The following is a 16944-nucleotide window of genomic DNA, read 5'->3' as shown; positions in this document are numbered from 1 at the left end:
GCATGTAACAAGTAAAAGAGAGCTGGGTTGGCTATACTAATATCAGAAAGGATAGACCTTTAAAAGTTACAAGTGATAAGGAAGGACATTATATGACATAAAAGGATCACTTTACCAAGAAGATACAATTATAAACATACATGCACCAAATATCAGAGTTCCTAAATATATGAAGCCAACACTAAGAGAATTGAAGAGAAAAATAAACAGCTCTGGAATAATAATGCCCATCCCCCACTTGCAATAATAGACAACCAGACAGCTTAATAAAGAAGCAAGAGCACTAGAACAACACTAGACCAACTGGACCTAACAGGCATATAAAAAAACTCCATCCAATGTTAGAATACACATTTTCCTCAAGTGTACACAGAACATTCTCCAGGACAGATCATATATTAGACCACAAGAAAAGTCTTAATATAAAAAGACTGAAATAATATAAAGTGTCTTTCTTTTCTGATACAATGGAATGAAACTAGAAAACAAAGGCTAAGAAAATTGAAAAAACATATACGTGTAAGTTAAATGTCATGCTCTCAAACAATGAATGAGTAAAAGAAAAATCTCAAGGAAAATCAGAAACTACCTTGAGACAAATGAAGATGAAAACACAACATACCAAAATTTGAGGATGTAGCAAATGCAGTGCTAAGAGGGTGTTAAACTTAAAAATAAACTGTCAAGTTATTTTACCAGCAAAATGAGTTTCTTTGGGAACAGCAGAGAATTGCAATTTGTTATTTTACCAGCAAATAAGTTTCTTTGGGAACAGTAGAGAATTGCAATTTGGAACAAGAAAGCTACAACAAAACCACAGGCATGAACAGAGGAGAGGAGGCTCTTTCACAGAAGAAAGGGGGAGCCTTGGGGGGCTGTTCTAAACAAAAAGCCCACTGAAGTAAACTGGGAGTCCTATGTGTCATGGCTGCTCATTGGCTGAGTTGTGACAATCTCTAATTGGCTGGCCTGTTGCCATGGGAGGCAGAAATTCTTCTTTCCTCCTACTGGGTGATAAAGTGGTCAAACTAACATGAGTTGCAAGGTGTTCTATCTTTTTCTTGCTGTGAGGTCTGCAATTGATGAGTAGTGATGGGCATGAGAGCTCCCCCTACAGGCCTCCAGAGGCCACGTCAGTGAGGTTTCCCTTTGTCAATTTTCACAATTGACATTTTTCACATTAAAATCACAATTTTCACATTAAACTTATCGTTGTAAATGTTTACATTAGAAAAGAAGAGAAAGATCTCAAATCAATAGTCTAACTTTACACCATAAGGAGATAAAACAAGAAAGGCAAACTAAAGGAAGGAAATAACAGAGTACAGTAGTGATAAATAGAGAATAGTAAAGAAACAGAGATCAGTTCTATACACTAACAATGAACTATCCTAAAAGGAAAGTAAAACAATTTCATTTACAATAACATCAAAGAGATTAAAATACTAAGGAATAAACTTAACGAAGGAGGCAAATGACTTACACTAAAAAGTACAAATCACTGCTAAAAGAAATTAAACAAAACATAAGTAAGTGAAAGATATCGCGTCTTCATCGACTGGTAAACTTAATACTGTTAACATCTTAGTACTACCCAAAGTGATTTATAGATTCATGCAATCCCTACCAAAATCTCAGTGTGTTTTCACAGAAATAGAAAAACCTATGTTTAAATTCACATGGACTCTCCCCAAACATCCAAAACAATCTTGAAAAGAAGGACAAAATTGGAGGTCTTACACTTCCTGATTTCAAGACTTAGTGCAAAGCCAGAGTAATCAAACAGTATGAAACTAGCATAAAGACAGACAAACAGACCAGTGGAATAGAACAGACATCCCTTGCCTATAAGGTCAAATTACTTTTTACAACAAAGACCATTCACCAGGGAAAAGAAAATCTTTTCAACAAATGGTACTGAGGAAAGTGGATATCCACACGCAAAAGAATGAATTCAAACCCTTGCCTCACTCCAGAACAAAAACTAAAAATGTCAAATACCTAAATGTAAGAGCTACAACCATAAAACTCTTAGAAGCAAACACAGGGTAAAGTTGTACAACACTGGATTTGGCAGTAATTTCCTGGACGTGATACCAGAATCACTGACAAAAAAAATAGGTCAGACTTCATCAAAATTTAAAACTTTAGTGGATATAAAAGAAGAACAAAATGTTTCACTAACAAGAAAGTTTAGAGACAACCCATAAAGTAAGAGAAAATATTTGTAAATTATTTGATTATCTGGTCTGGTATCCAAAAAGAGCTCCTATGACTCAACAGTAAAGAGCAAACAATCCAAAAGACATTTCTCAAAGATATGCAATGCCCCCAAAATCCATGAAAAATGCTCATCATCATTCATCAGTAGGGAAACAAGTCAAAACTAATGAGCAACCACTACATACCCATCAGAATGGCTATTTTTTAAAATCCAGAAAATTACAGGTGTTATAAGGATGCAGAGAATTTGGAAACCTTGTGCACTGCTGATAGGAACACAAATGGGAGTTGGCCTGAAAAGATGATAAGGCATTAGCTACAGGGTCAGGCCAACAAGTACTGTGGGTTAAAGCGAGGACCAGAGCTAGGAAAGGGCTTGCACCTGATCCAACAGGTGCTCTTAACTATTTTAATACAGATGGAGGCTGAAGAGGCCATGCGGCAAAGGCCCTCCATCCTGGCTTCCCAGGCTCAAGGGCCCACCTGTTAGAAACGCATGACCTTCCAAACCAGGGGAGTCCTCTGGGGGCACTTGTAATTCACATCAATGCACTGTGCCGGCCCTCACTCCAGAATAGGTCAGAGTAAGACATACCCTGTCATACAGAGTAAGACATATCCATGTCACCTGCTGGGAGAGGAACTATTCTAAATACTACTTGTGTCCTCCTTATAGAGGCGGCAGGCCCTGCTATATAACAACATGCAACAGATACCAGTCTATGAGATGAGATAGGGTGACTGGCTTTGTTTCCAATTAACTTGGAACCCAGAAATAACCAAATCATGGTCAATAACAGGCATACCTCTCTTTATTGTGCTTCACAGATGCTGCATTTTTCTTACAAATTGAAGGTTTGTGGCAACCCTACCTCAAAGAAGTCTATGAGTGCTATTTTTCCAACGGTATCAGCTCACTTTGTGTGTCTCTATGTCACATTTTGGCAATATTTCAAACATTTTCATTCTTACTGTATTTGTGATGCTGACCTGTGATCAGTGATTACCACTCACTGAAAGCTCCGGTGATGGGTAGCATTTTTTAGCAGTGAAGCATTTTTAAGTTATGTACATTGGTTTTTTTAGCCATATAATGCTACTGCACACTTAAAAGACCACAGTTTAGTGTAAACATAATTTTTATATGCACTGGGAAATGAAAAAATTCATTTAATTCACTTTATTGTGATACTCGCTTTATTGCAGTGGTCTGGACTTGAATCTGCAGTACCTCCAAGTCATGCCTGCCTAGTGACATCTGCCCATATCATCTGGTATACAAGCAAGGGGCAATTCTGTTGGGAAGGCAAAGCAAACATCTAAGTCATACTAATTTATTCTGTAATAAAACTGAATTGTACCATGATGATACTACAACACGGTGTGATGCTGATATTAATGATCACACACGTTGGAAGACTGAGTTAAAACCTCCTCAGGAATAAGAAGACAAATCCTACCATTTGCAACAACATGGATGGAGCTAGAGGGTATTATGCTCAGTGAAATAAGCCAAGTGGAGAAAGACAAGTACCAAATGATTTCACTCATATGTGGAGTATAAGAACAAAGGAAAACTGAAGGAACAAAACAGCAGCAGACTCAGAGAACCCAAGCATGGACTAACAGTTATCAAAGGGAAAGGGACTGGGGAGAATGGGAGGGTAGGGAGGGGTAAGGGCGGGGAAGAAGAAAGGGGACATTATGATTAGCATGTATAATGAGGCTGGGGGCATGGGGAGGGCTGTGCAACACAGAGAAGACAAGTAGTGATTCTACAACATCTTACTACACTGATGGACAGTGACTGTAATGGGGTTTGTGGGGGGGACTTGGGGTAGGGGAGAGCCTAGTAAACATAATGTTCTTCATGTAATTGTAGAGTAATGATAACAACAACAACAACAAAATTCAAATCCAAAAAAAAAAAAAAAACCTCCTCAGGAGCTACCGAAAGTAACTGGCCTGAGGAAGAACTGGGTCAAGCCTATCATCAGCTGATTTCTATGTTAAATAGTTCTGCACAAGCTTATCATAAAGTATAAACAGTAAAAATTCAACAGAAAACCTGCTTTTGTTTTTAGTTCTTCCATAAGCCAGATCACTCGAACTTTTCACATAGGGGTTCAATGAATACATGCTGGCCCAAACAAAGAAAAGCACCTTCCTTTCCTGAACTCATCTATTACAAAAAAATGTAACAGCTAAACACAGTTGACAAACACCCTAGACATACTGACCAGTTCAGTCACCCCCTCACCTTGCTCTGTGTGCCTAAAGGATGGCCTGAGACTCTGAGCAGGGGGCCTTGACCAAGCCGAAGTGACAGCTTCGATCAAACAGCCTTCCTAATCGAAGAGCACTGTAATTAGCCTGCTGACAGCCTCTCATCTGGTATATTCAGTTAAAGGGCATGTTTATCTTCATTGCCAGCTAGAGGAGCCAATGCTTGGAGTAGGAGTTTCAGGAGAAGAACACCACGTCCAGGACTGCTTCCTGTGGCCCAAGTACCATGGAAGGACAGCAGAAGCCATCACGACAGCGGCACCTGAGTACTCCTAAATCACGCCTCTCTGGGCTTCTTTGTTTCCCTTCTCATCTTCTCTTCCTCCTGTCTGTCTTGTGTTAGTTACACTTATTAGGGACCCTGCATAGCCCAACTGGTGTCACAAAAATAGTCAATACCATCTAGTGTACAATCTTAAGGGGACACCTAGCCATAACCCCCCAATGGCAGATGACTCTTTTCTATAACCACAGCTCCAGGTGGCTCTGGGGGCAGAACTGGAGAGTCTCACAGAAGATGTCAGTGGTGAAAATCCATCTCTTCTCAGGAGGGTCCAATTCCTCTGGGTATTAGGGGGAAGCATGGCAGTTAGAGGAGATTCCAATGTCTACCTCTGGGTGTCAGAAGGTATAGGGAACTGGGAACACTGGAAACTCTCCAAACTCAAATAAACTGCACAGACAGTCCCTGAACTAGTTGTAGTTAACCTGTCAGAGATAACCCAGCCTCTCTGCAGCACAGCGCCTAACACTCACTTTCTTCCACTCTTGCACATATATCACACACCACCAGGTTCCTTTCAAGAAGCAAGGCTAGAGGGAGAAGAGCTTCATGGGTTCTCCAGCATTTCTCTCTGAACTACGAGGCAAAAATCCCCTGGTCCACTCAGGATGTTCACTGCAGTGTTGTTTATAATAGCAGAAATGAAACACACACACACCCCTAAGTGCCACTTACCCAGACTAAGAGCAGAACTGAAGCCTGGGGGCCCACTCCCAGCCGGCCCAGGCAAACAGCCACTCATCACCTTCAGAGCAGCAGCAGGAGGTCATTTGATGACTGCCAGGCAGGAAGTCACCGGGCAACTATTCCCTCCCCTGCTGCCACCCTAGCTCCCATCATTCCACATCATTACCCCAAGGTATTTATGAAACAACAAATTGTAAATGAAGCTATACAAAGCAAGTTCTACTCTCCCATAAGACACGCAGTTAGGAAAATAGAAGCATTTAAAAGTGAGCAATTATTTCTATTACATAAAGTCAAAGCTAAATGTATTTTTGGGAAAGGCAAGAACAGTCTTTGACTGGGGTGAATGTAAAGGGAAGTAATGATGAACAGATTGCATGAAGAGAACCCGATTTCACTCTGGAAGATGAAGGGGCAGCATTAGAGGATGTGAGCATAGGGAGGCAGCGCAATTCCCGGCTGGTGGAGGGGGGTGCCAGGTGCCTTAATAAGGCTTAGAAAGGCTGAAAAGACCAGCTGCTATATAAGGAAAGTCAAAAAGTAGCTGAAGATTTACCCTAAAAGAAGCACCAAACCGAGACGGCACAAGAGAAAAATCTGTAAGCCAAACTCAACATACGCCAACCAAAATCCAAGGTTTTTCTTCTATCCAGCAAAACTGATAAAGTATATATGGCATCAACTGTTACCAACATGCAGGAACTCAGCGAACACTGTTCTCATGAGTCCTAAAGAATATCTGGAAAACGAGCTAGAGTGACCAAAAGACATAAGCATAAGGAACTAATGATGATTTAGTTACTTGTAGAACTAAATCTATTGTATGTGTCTGTGTGTGTGTGCATGTGTGCATTGTGTAGGTATCTGTGTATGTGTATATATGTCTTGTAGGTATATTTATGTGTATATGTACATATGTGGGTATATGCACACAGGTATATTAAACGTGTGTGCATATGTATATGTGTGTGTGTCTGTGTATGTGTATATATATATCAAGACTGCTGTACATATAATGTGGGATAAAACAAGTGATTCTGGAGTATTTTATTTCCATTCTCCCTCATGTCCTTGAAAACCAGGAGTCTCGACATGGCGTAAAGGAGATAGGTATGTCATATAGAAGTCATTAAGTAAAAATCCTATAGCTCTGAACTTTAATCAAAATAGTATGAACTCACAATATTTTATCTACAAATATACATATACTTCCTAGCTCTCATTACTGAAAAGGCCTGGAAACAATGCCAACTGTACAAATGACCACTGCTAGTACCAAGCCTGTGGTCTTAAAATACCACTTCCCACTAAAAGAAATCCAGTTTTCTTGGAGAAATAGCTAATTCCAAGTCTAAGGCATAGGAGATGTAGAAGATGAGCCAAAACATCTTGACACACCAGTGGAAGAGTCCAGAATGCGCCACACCAAAACAAGCCATTTGGGCAGGCAGATTGACTATTTGGAGTTAAAGCACTTGAAATCAGCAAAAGTAAGAAAAACACTCTGACCTTTGTTCTTTTTCTAAAAAGCAGATGAAACTCCCATATAAGAGGTGTCCTCCCTATTCCAGAAGGAAAGGAACATTCTTATCAGCAAGGGTGAGAAGTTGAGAACTAAAGGATTCTGTAAGCAGATTTCATTAAAACTGTTCTTATCTTCCCTTCGCCTTCCCATGCAGTTTAGCCACCTTCCAAAATTGTCTCTCCTTTATCAGCCTAATATAAAAGCAAGTTAGTTTCATCATTTCTTTGGGCCTTCATTTTCATGTAATTCAAGTTTGTATTAAATAAATGTGTATGCTTTTTTCCTACAATCTGTCTAATGTCAATTTAATTCTCAGGCCCAGCCAGAAAGGTAGAGGGTAAAGGTAGACATTCGCCTGCCCCACCCCAGGTCCCATAGAAGCTGTCAATGACCACTAGGACCATGCTAAGGGACACAGAAGCCAAGTTAAAGGGGCTCCCTTTCAATGAATTGAAACCCATCAAATAATTTAAATCCATGAGTTGATAATGACATTTTAAAAGAAAACTAACCGTTACCTTCTGAGAATGACAGAACCGACTCATTCCTTTTAAAGCTGGATAAAGTAAAGAATCAAAGATTTATCCTGCTTTTCCTACATGAACTATACTACAGAGCAACCAAACAGTAAGTAAGGGATGGCTCTCCTTACAGAATTATTCCAACTAATATATGAAAACAAAATTATAATTAGAATACTACTCTCATGTAATCCCCAATGAAATAATAGATCTAGGCACTGAGCATACATGGCTGCTATTATAAAAGACCAAAAACCAAATGACATGCCTCCTGATAAATGAATACAACACTACATAGTCTTCCCAAAGGGATTAAATACTAGTCTGATAAAGCCTCTGGATCTAGCTGTAAACTGAAGGAATTATAGAGAACAGCGGAACATGTCTATATGGTCTTAAAAAAAAAACTACAAATATGGTAATAAGCAAAATCCAAACTGTGGAAGAATCTACAAACCAATTTGTTAATCTTCTTCAGCAGGAATAGAAATAAAGGGAATGGGGGACAACAGAGCTTAAGAGGCTTAAAAGGCATTACCAATTTTTTTTTAATGGACAAGACTAAACTAAGGGAGCTAAGATACATCCTGGTAAGAACATTACACAGATGATGGCCTGCAGACTGCATAACAATGTGGAGAAGAAAAGGCAAAGGAGTCAGTGGACTGAAAGTTCCTACTAAAGTCAGAGAAAAGATGTGGTAGCTAATCCCCAAAATGTAAACCCCAGATTCCCTAGGATTTGGGGAAGGAGGATAATTTGGTGAGGCAATTTGTATTTACACAGAACTTGGCTGAATCCTAGATCTGTTTTATTAGTTTTGTGATCTTGACCAAATTATTTACTCTTGGCCAATTTCCTCAATTAAAAATGAGTACAATAATATTTATCTCATAGGGATTTTTAGAGGATTAAGTGAAATAATGGATGGAAAATGACAAAGAAAGTACCTAGGACATAACTCATAAATATTCTTTTCTTGTTAGAGTAAAAAACTAAGTACATACTTGGAGCCAGTTCAGGTTCAAAATGAAGATTCCTTTACTAACTGTATGGGGCTTTAATCTCTGAAAACACTTGTCACCCAGTCACATGAATGACTCCATGTGACACGATATAACCAAATGAATGTGACATGTGATAAATATGATGTGAACTTTCTTTAAAAAGAAAGCCATCCTCATGCATTTTCCTTATATTTATAACCAATCTGCTGACTGTGGGTAAAATTGTAACACTTTGAGAATATCTTGCCTGGCTTTGGTACATCTGCATATCAATAGGCATTCAGAGGTGGAAAGAAGTATGGCTTTAGTGCATTTGCATCATTCCTCAGGGGTGGAGAGAAGTTCATCTCCATATCAGTGGGTCCCTGACTGGAGTTTGTAAGCAATAAACGGGTTTTAAACTTTATTTCTCCCTTTGACTGATTTCAGTTTTTAGAGGTATTTTGCCCCGGGATTTCCTTTCCCCGGACTTACATGACCTAAAGAAACAGTGGGGCAATAAATGGAAATTAGAATTTAAAAATACTGAGAATAATCCTATATTTCTTAGGCTATATGGTATGTGCACTTGGGTTTATCAATACTCTTTAAACTACTTATGTTTTTGGTATACAATGTTTCACAAGAAATTATTTAAATTGAAGAACCAGCTTTCAGTCATAAGTGTTTTCTCCTAAGAACTGAGAATTGATTTCAATTATATCAAAGAACTGGCAAACTTTTAAAAGTTCTGTTAGTATAATTAAAAACAAACATATATTGTAAAATGTATATGTAAATGTATGATATATACATTCCATTGTATATATCACATGTCCATACCACATTTCATTTATCCATTCATCCACTGATAGGTATGGGGGATATTTTTGCCATTTGGCTACTGTGTGCAGAAGCACAAGGTTTTGTTTGAACACTTTTTTTTTCTTTAATTCTTCTGGGCAAATATCTAGGAAAAGAACTGCTGGGTCATATTCTGTTTGACCTGTTGAGGAACCACCAAAATGTCTTCCTGAGCAGCTGCACCATTATGGACCTCCAGCAATGTAGGTTCCAATCTCTCCACAACCTCACCAACACTTGTTTTCTGTTTTGTTTTGTTTTGCAGGGGGTGGATTTTTTACTGGCTATCCTAGTGAGCATGAAGTGATATCTCATTGTGGTTCTGATTTACATTTCTCTAATGACTAATGATATTTAACATCTTTTTATGTGATTAACCATTTGTATCATCTTCTTTGGAGAAATGTCTACTCAAGTCCATTGCCCATTTTCTAACTGGGTTGTCTTTTTGTTGTTGAGTTATAAAGATTCTTTGTATATTATGGATGAGACCCTTATCAGATGAATTTTCAAGTATTTTCTCCCATTCTGTGGGTTTTTCTTTAAATTTGGGTGAGTTTCAATTTATTTTTTTCTTTTGTTGCTTGCTTGTGCTTTTGGTGTCATGTTCTAGAATCCACTGTCAAATCAAAGACCATGAAGGTGTATCTGTTTTCTTCTAAGAGCTTTATAGTTATGCCCTTATATTTAGGTCCTTGATCCATTTTGGGTTAATTTTTGTATATGGCATGGAGTGAGGGTCCAATTTCATTCTTTTACAGGTGGATATTGTTGTCCTAGCACCATTCGTTCAAAAGCTTACTCTTTCCCCACTGATTGGCATTCTTGTCAAAAATCAACTGCCCTAAATGTATGGGTTTATTTATGGAACTCTCAATTCTGTTCCACTGATTTATACTTCATCTTATGCCAGTAGCACACAGTCTCAATTACCATAGCTTTGCAGTTAAGTTTTGAAATCAGAAGTGTGCATCCTCCAACTTGTTTTGGCTATTTAGGGCTCTTTGCAATGAATTTTAAGATCAGTTCTTCCATTTCTGCAAAAATGAACTGCTGGGGACAGGGATTATGGTAACTACCACCTGCAGATCACTTGGGGGAGAACTGCCATCTTAACACTATCAAGTGGACAATAACAACTTAATTTTAATATCAAAATTAGAAGTGCTGTGATCAATTTTTATTAGGGAAAATGCTGTCTGCATCTGCACCCTCTCCCCCCTTACACTCACCTAACAGAACTACAGCACACAGAAGGCAGCAGCGGTAGTCAGGAGAGATGCAGCATGACCCAGAATGAGTTCCGTACACTAACATGCAAAGCAGGAACTTCCACTGACCCCACAGTTTTGGCAGTGCCGGAAATAGCATTACACAACAGCGAAGGAAAGTTTATATGACCAAAGAACAGAGAAGTTCAATCTGCCCTCTCCCCAACTCCTGCCAAGATAAATGGAGGAGCTGGGCGGGTTTGGGTTCTGTGATTTGTAACCCAACCACACACCCTTCACTTTTTCACAGAACTATTTAAAACATTAACTCTGTGGAAGATGCCAAAAGTTTCCAAAAAGGAAATATTCCAGGAGGGTAAGGAAGTGATAAGCAGCATATTTAACCTTTGACTGTTTCACCTGGACCCAAATATGATCTATTCCTACGGACTTGGAAAACAGAGCCTCTGCTTGGAATAACCATATTTTTTCCACACATTTCTGCATCCACATTTTTTTCTGATAAACCTTGTAAGGTTTATCAAACATCAAGGACCTTTTAATATATTAAATGTTTCTTTATATCACTGGCTTAAGTGTTTTGTCAGTGCAGTTCTGCCACAAATGCTGGCAGGGAACACATAATATTCCCACTGAAATAACACGGACCTAGTAACACTGTTTCCAGACACTGTCCCTCTACTTAGTCACAATGGGTAACTCCTGACTAATTCCAGTGGAAGATGTAACCCTTCGAGCTTCTGATGAAGGTCTAAGTCACAAGAGGGTCACGGCAGGTCCCATGGTTTACTCTGGCCAAAGAGAAATGTTTTGGAACTTTGTTCCTTAAAGGGAGCAGTCGTGTCTAACTCTAAATCCCATCACCGCTCACCCAGCTCCTGGCATCTTTTATACTTAGCCAGAGGATTTGTTGAGTAGGAAACAGAGGTAGTGACCATCACTCTCTAGAGACCATGGAATAATCTGTGAGGTTTTAAAAAAATATAGGTTGGAAACCCTGCCCAAGAGTTATTCAGCAGGTCTAAGGGTGGTGTCCAAGCATCTCCAGTTTAAATATTCCACAGATAATTCCGTTGAGAATCTAAGGTTTAAGGAACACTCCCTTCTTTAAACTACACTCCAACTCATTTAGGTTAAAAGAATAAAATGGCCAGGTTTGGAGGGGTGAGGGGGCAAGTATTCTTTCCTAGGTATCTTAGGAAATTTAGATCCTAAATTAGACTCAGGTGCTTCATTTTCAATTTGGAGAAAAATAAGCACCACCTTTGCAAATGTCCTTAACTCATCCCAGCCACGACCTGGTGCATTAACAATGTTTAAAAATTTTTTTCCCTATCTTACAGTGTTTTGACATCTAAAAATCTTGCTGGTGGAGAAAGACTGTCCTTCCCAGGGCTAATTTCCAAAGATAATCATCAGCTTACTTGGGAGCAGCCTCTCATACGCAAACCTACCAACCACTTTATCTACCCAGGGCCATGTACCAGGCAACTAGGACCACATCTACAACCCAAAGCCCCCCTGAGTTATTCAAACTAGCTGGTCACAAACCACTGACCCTGCCCTGCCTTGCCTTTCTCATGGAATAAAGGCTCTGACCTAGGCTTTTCCCTCGCTATTCCTTCCGCCTCCTGAACAAAACCTTCCCTGTGGCCCAGTGGCATTGGCCTCCATGTTGTCACCCAGTCACCTCCATAATTTAAAATCCTGCCCATATAAATAAGACATTCCACCTCACCATACCTCTGTGTTACCACTCTTGCGCTGTTTACTTAAACTAATCCAATGGTAAGCCATATTTACAAACCAAATGAGGTTTCCAAAACCAGAGAGCAAGTAATACCTCTCAACCCCTTCATACAGAAAGAGCTCTCAGAAGTTCTATTAGCTTTGGAAACTCAGCACTCGTAACTCATGTAGCATGACCCAGGGACTGCACTCATGGATTTCCCAAGAGAACCAGGAACCTGGCTATTTATAATATATATAATAGCCAGAAAGTGGAAACAGCCCAAATGTCCATCAACTCATAAATGGATTAACAAAATGTGGCCCATCTATACAAGGGAATATTATACTGTCGTCAAAAATGAAAAACTGATTCATGCTACAACATGGATGGACTCTTAGCAAAAAAACATTATGCTAAGTAAATGCCAGACAGAAGAGGCCACATATTGTACAATACCATTCACTGAAAACATACAGAATAGGCAAATACATTGAAACACAAAGTAGATGGGAAGTAACTCCTAATAAGCAATGGAATTTCCACTTGGGGTTATAAAATGTTCTGGAATTAGTGGTGATGGTCACAACCTTGTCAGTGTACTAAAAAAAACCACTGAATTATACATTTTAAAGGGGTGAATTTTATGGTAAGTTGTGGGTAAAATGAGAGTTCCTGTGGCCAGGATTCTCACCTGACCCTGGTTGACTAGCTCACTGCACATGTGTGGGCAATACATGGCTGTTGACTCTATATAAAGAGCTCCACCAGTGCTCTGGGCACAACACGGTGGCATGGCTGCAAGGCTGCAGGAGGGCAGAGCAGAGGCTGGAGTGGTGGCAGCGCTGAGGACAGAGGCCCAGAGGACGGCTGTGCGGGACAACTGTGCAGAGAGGCCCAGAGGACGGCTGTGTGGGACAACTGTTTAGTGAGGCCCAGAGGACGGCTGTGTGGACAGAGGGGCCCAGAGGATGGCTCTGTGGGCAGAGGGGCCCAGAGAACGGCTCTGCGGGCAGAGGGGCCCAGAGGACGGCTGTGCAGACAGAAGGGCCCAGAGGATGGCTGTGTGGGACAACTGTTTAGTGAGGCCCAGAGGACGGCTGTGCAGACAGAGGGGCCCAGAGAACGGCTCTGCGGGCAGAGGGGCCCAGAGGACGGCTGTGCAGACAGAAGGGCCCAGAGGATGGCTGTGAGGACAGAGGGGCCCAGAGGACGGCTGTGAGGACAGAGGGGCAGAGACCAGCTTGCTGCATGCAGACTCGCTCTGAGTGAACAGGATTTTAGTGACTGACCTGCCACCTGGAAATAAAGTTGAGTATAAACCTTTTCACCCCAAAGAACATTTTGCTGTCAATTTCTTTGGTCACGTTGAATCCATAGTGAACTTGCCAGGGGCTGAAACCCATTGGCAAGACAATTGGCAAAAGTCAGCAGGGTTCATTGTTGCCCAAGGAAAAAGACAGGCTGCCCTCATGGAAGGAGTGCTTCAGTGGGCTGCCCCTATGAATGGGGAGACAGTGGATTGTCTCCCAATGGGTATGTGGTCTGAGGTGGCTTGCCTCCTAGAGGACTGGGCCCCACCCCAGGACTGGAGACAAGTGGAGGTGATACTTGAGGCAGTACACATAAGCCCTTGGTATAGTAAGTAGGTCTTTTGAGAGACAGAGTGCCCATGAGGCAGCAGGGACTGTGGGTTGGCTGCTTCTCACAGTATTAAAAAAGTCTACAGAAGAGAAGGACATGCTCCTGAAAAGGACCCAAGAAATGGCGGCACAAGAACATGAGCTGCAAACTGCTGTGGATTCCCTGAAGAAGGAAATGGCACTGATGCGAGAGGAGGCAGCAGGAGAATGCCAGCAGCAATACCATCGAAGAGGTAAACAATTCCTTACAGAATGAGACGGCAGCACTGCCACGTGCTCTGAAGGAGGAAAAGGCCATCAAAGGAAAAGACAAACTCCTGAAGGAAGCACAGGCAGAGATGGCACAAGAATGCCAGCTACGAAGCACTGAGGTGAAGGTAAGAGAGCTGCTGAAGACTGAGTTAGCATTGTTGCGAGGCACTAGCAGGGGAGGCACTTGGGGGAGTGGAGAGAAAGGTGCCATCAGCCCCAGAAATGGAGAAATTGGGAAGGATGAAGGGGTGGTGCCGGAGGCACTGACCCCTCCTGTATTGAAAGCACACCCAGTGGTTGTAAAGAAAATAAAGCCCCAGCAGCTGAAAATTCCCCAAGGAGAGGAGCAGCCCCTCCCCAGGTCGTGGAGCACTCTACAGTCTGCCCCTATACTCAGGCTGAGCCGGTGGATTTGGGCTCCCAGTTTAGGCAGAAGCCCTCCAAGTCAGTATCAGCTTGGTTCCTGCGTCTGTGGGACTTAAGGGTGGTTGGAATTGTTCTGTTCGGATCAGAGATGGGAAAGCTGTCTTCCCTGACAGTGCAGCCTGCCTTGAGACAGTGATTACAAAATGCACAACAGACCCCAGGGAGTCACTCCCTCCTCCACTGGCTTATGGCTGCACTTCATGCTGTGTGGCCCAATCCGGGTGATCTGCCATCCTCCCCTGTTAGATGGCAGACGTATGCTGAGCTCCAACAGGTGTCAGGAGAGCTAGGCATAAGAAATGCCATCTATAGCCCAGAGAATTATGGCCCAGATGAAGAGATTTTCACTACTGGGATGAGAAATATTGTACTTCAAATGGCTCCTACATCCCTCTTTGGGTCTCTAGTGGCCATTCTTTCCCCTCACTTAGGGCAGCCCATAATCGAGGTGACATGGACAGTAGCAGACTTAGGAGAGGCTGAAGCAATGAGAATCCGGAAAGAAATAAGACCTGTTACAAGAATTTAAGGGGTCCCGTGAAGGTTACGAGGACCCTGATGTGGGTTGATTTAATATGGGCAGGAGCAGATGGAAGGAAATGAGAGGGGAAGCCAAATAGGATCTTCCTGGAGCTGTGGCAACAACTGGAACAAGAGCAGCAGTTCCAGCCATTAATACTAAAGAGCCAGAGGTCAGAGACAGAGCCACGAGTCCGGCCTGTGTATCTGTAAAACTTTTTGCTGGAGAGGCTGGAGAACAATGTTCAAGCTTCCTTGCACAGGGACCATTGCAGGGGACTAAGGGCACATAGATTGAGAGGAGAGAATCCTGGAGGGGTGGAGTGTAGATAAAACAAGAGTTCCTGTGGCCAGGATTCTCACCTGGCCCTGGTTGACTAGCTCACTGCACACATGTGAGCGATACATGGCTGTTGACTCTATATAAAGAGCTCTGCCCAGTGCTCTGGGCACAACAAGGTGGCACAGCTGCAAGGCTGCAGGAGAGCAGAGGCTGGAGTCGTGGCAGCGCTGAGGACAGAGGCCCAGAGGACAGCTGTGCGGGCTGATTGTTTAGTGAGGCCCAGAGGACGGCTGTGGGGACAGAGAGGCCCAGAGGACAGCTGTGTGGGACGACTGTGCAGAGAGGCCCAGAGGATGGCTGTGTGGACAGAGGGGCCCAGAGGACAGCTGTGTGGGACGACTGTGCAGACAGACCCAGAGGACAGCTGTGCGGGACAATTGTTTAGTGAGGCCCAGAGGACGGCTGTGCAGACAGAGGGGCCCAGAGGCAGAGACCAGATTGCTGCCTGCAGACTTGCTCTGAGTGAACAGGATTTTAGTGACTGACCTGCCACCTGGAAATAAAGTTGGGTATAACCCTTTCACCCCAAGAACGTTCCACTGTCATTTCTTTGGTCACATGAATCCATAGTGAACTTGCCTGGGGATGAAACCCATTGGCAAGACGTAAGTGAAATTACATTTAAAGAAAAAAACCCACTAAATATCATTTCCTTCAGTAATTGGGCCACATTCTACTTGGACACTCAGGACTCAAACCTACAAGTGGTAACAAATAACTAGGGCACCACAATTCAAACGCTTGAACATTTCTCCATCTTTCCACCCCAACTCCTAACTTGGGCCTCCCTCACTTCTCACCTAGATTACAGCGGCCTCCTGACGGGTCTCCTGGCCTCCAGCCTTGCCTCTCCGGACCCAGTTTTACGCTGCAACTAGGACGTCCTTTAAAAAGTCTTCAGAGGCTCCCACGGACTCCCCGGTTGAAATGCAAACCCAAAATAGGACTTATAAGGTCCCTCAAATTTCGGCCCGTGGCGAACCTTTCCAGCTGCACGTTTCCCTCAACCCCCTGACAATGAGCACCCGCCAGGCGGGAGAGCGGGTGTCGCCTCGGACCCGGCACGCGCCGCACGAGCCTCCCTCACGCGGCCAAAGCCGCCGGCTTCCGGGCCTTGACCTGTGGGCGGGCACCTCGGGAAGGCAGCGCTCCCGCCGCGTTCCGCGCGAAACCAATCCCCCGCCCTCCGTGGACTCGGCTCCTCGGGCCGCTGCGCTCCGACGGGGCCGCCACCGAATCCGCAAACACGTCCTGGATGAACCGTGGGGACCCAAACTTAAAACTGCGGCAGTGTCCTGATCGCAGCCCGGCGCTTCCGGGGGCCGCGCTCCGCCTCGAGCAGCCAGCGCCTTCCGGAAACGCACTTTGTCTCGTGCGCTCGGCCCGCAGAGGAGGATGGGAAACGAGCCGACCGCTCTGCGCCCG

The 16944-nt window shown here is 42.9% G+C and overlaps 1 protein-coding gene across 5 annotated transcripts in view; it reads right to left on the bottom strand.

Moving 5' to 3' along the window:
• Nucleotides 1–16929, bottom strand: part of DNASE1 (deoxyribonuclease 1) — a 41553-nt gene extending 24624 nt beyond the window's left edge. For all 5 annotated transcript variants that reach the window (XM_057487695.1, XM_057487696.1, XM_057487698.1 and 2 more), the window contains exon 1: nt 16320–16929. The gene's annotated coding sequence lies outside the window, so the exon portion shown is untranslated. The remainder of the gene's footprint in view (nt 1–16319) is intronic.
• Between the last annotated feature and the right edge of the window lie 15 nt (nt 16930–16944).

This window comes from Manis pentadactyla, chromosome 10, assembly GCF_030020395.1.
Source record: "Manis pentadactyla isolate mManPen7 chromosome 10, mManPen7.hap1, whole genome shotgun sequence".
NCBI classification, from domain to species: Eukaryota; Metazoa; Chordata; class Mammalia; order Pholidota; family Manidae; genus Manis; species Manis pentadactyla.
This window is presented reverse-complemented; position numbering and strand designations above follow the sequence as displayed.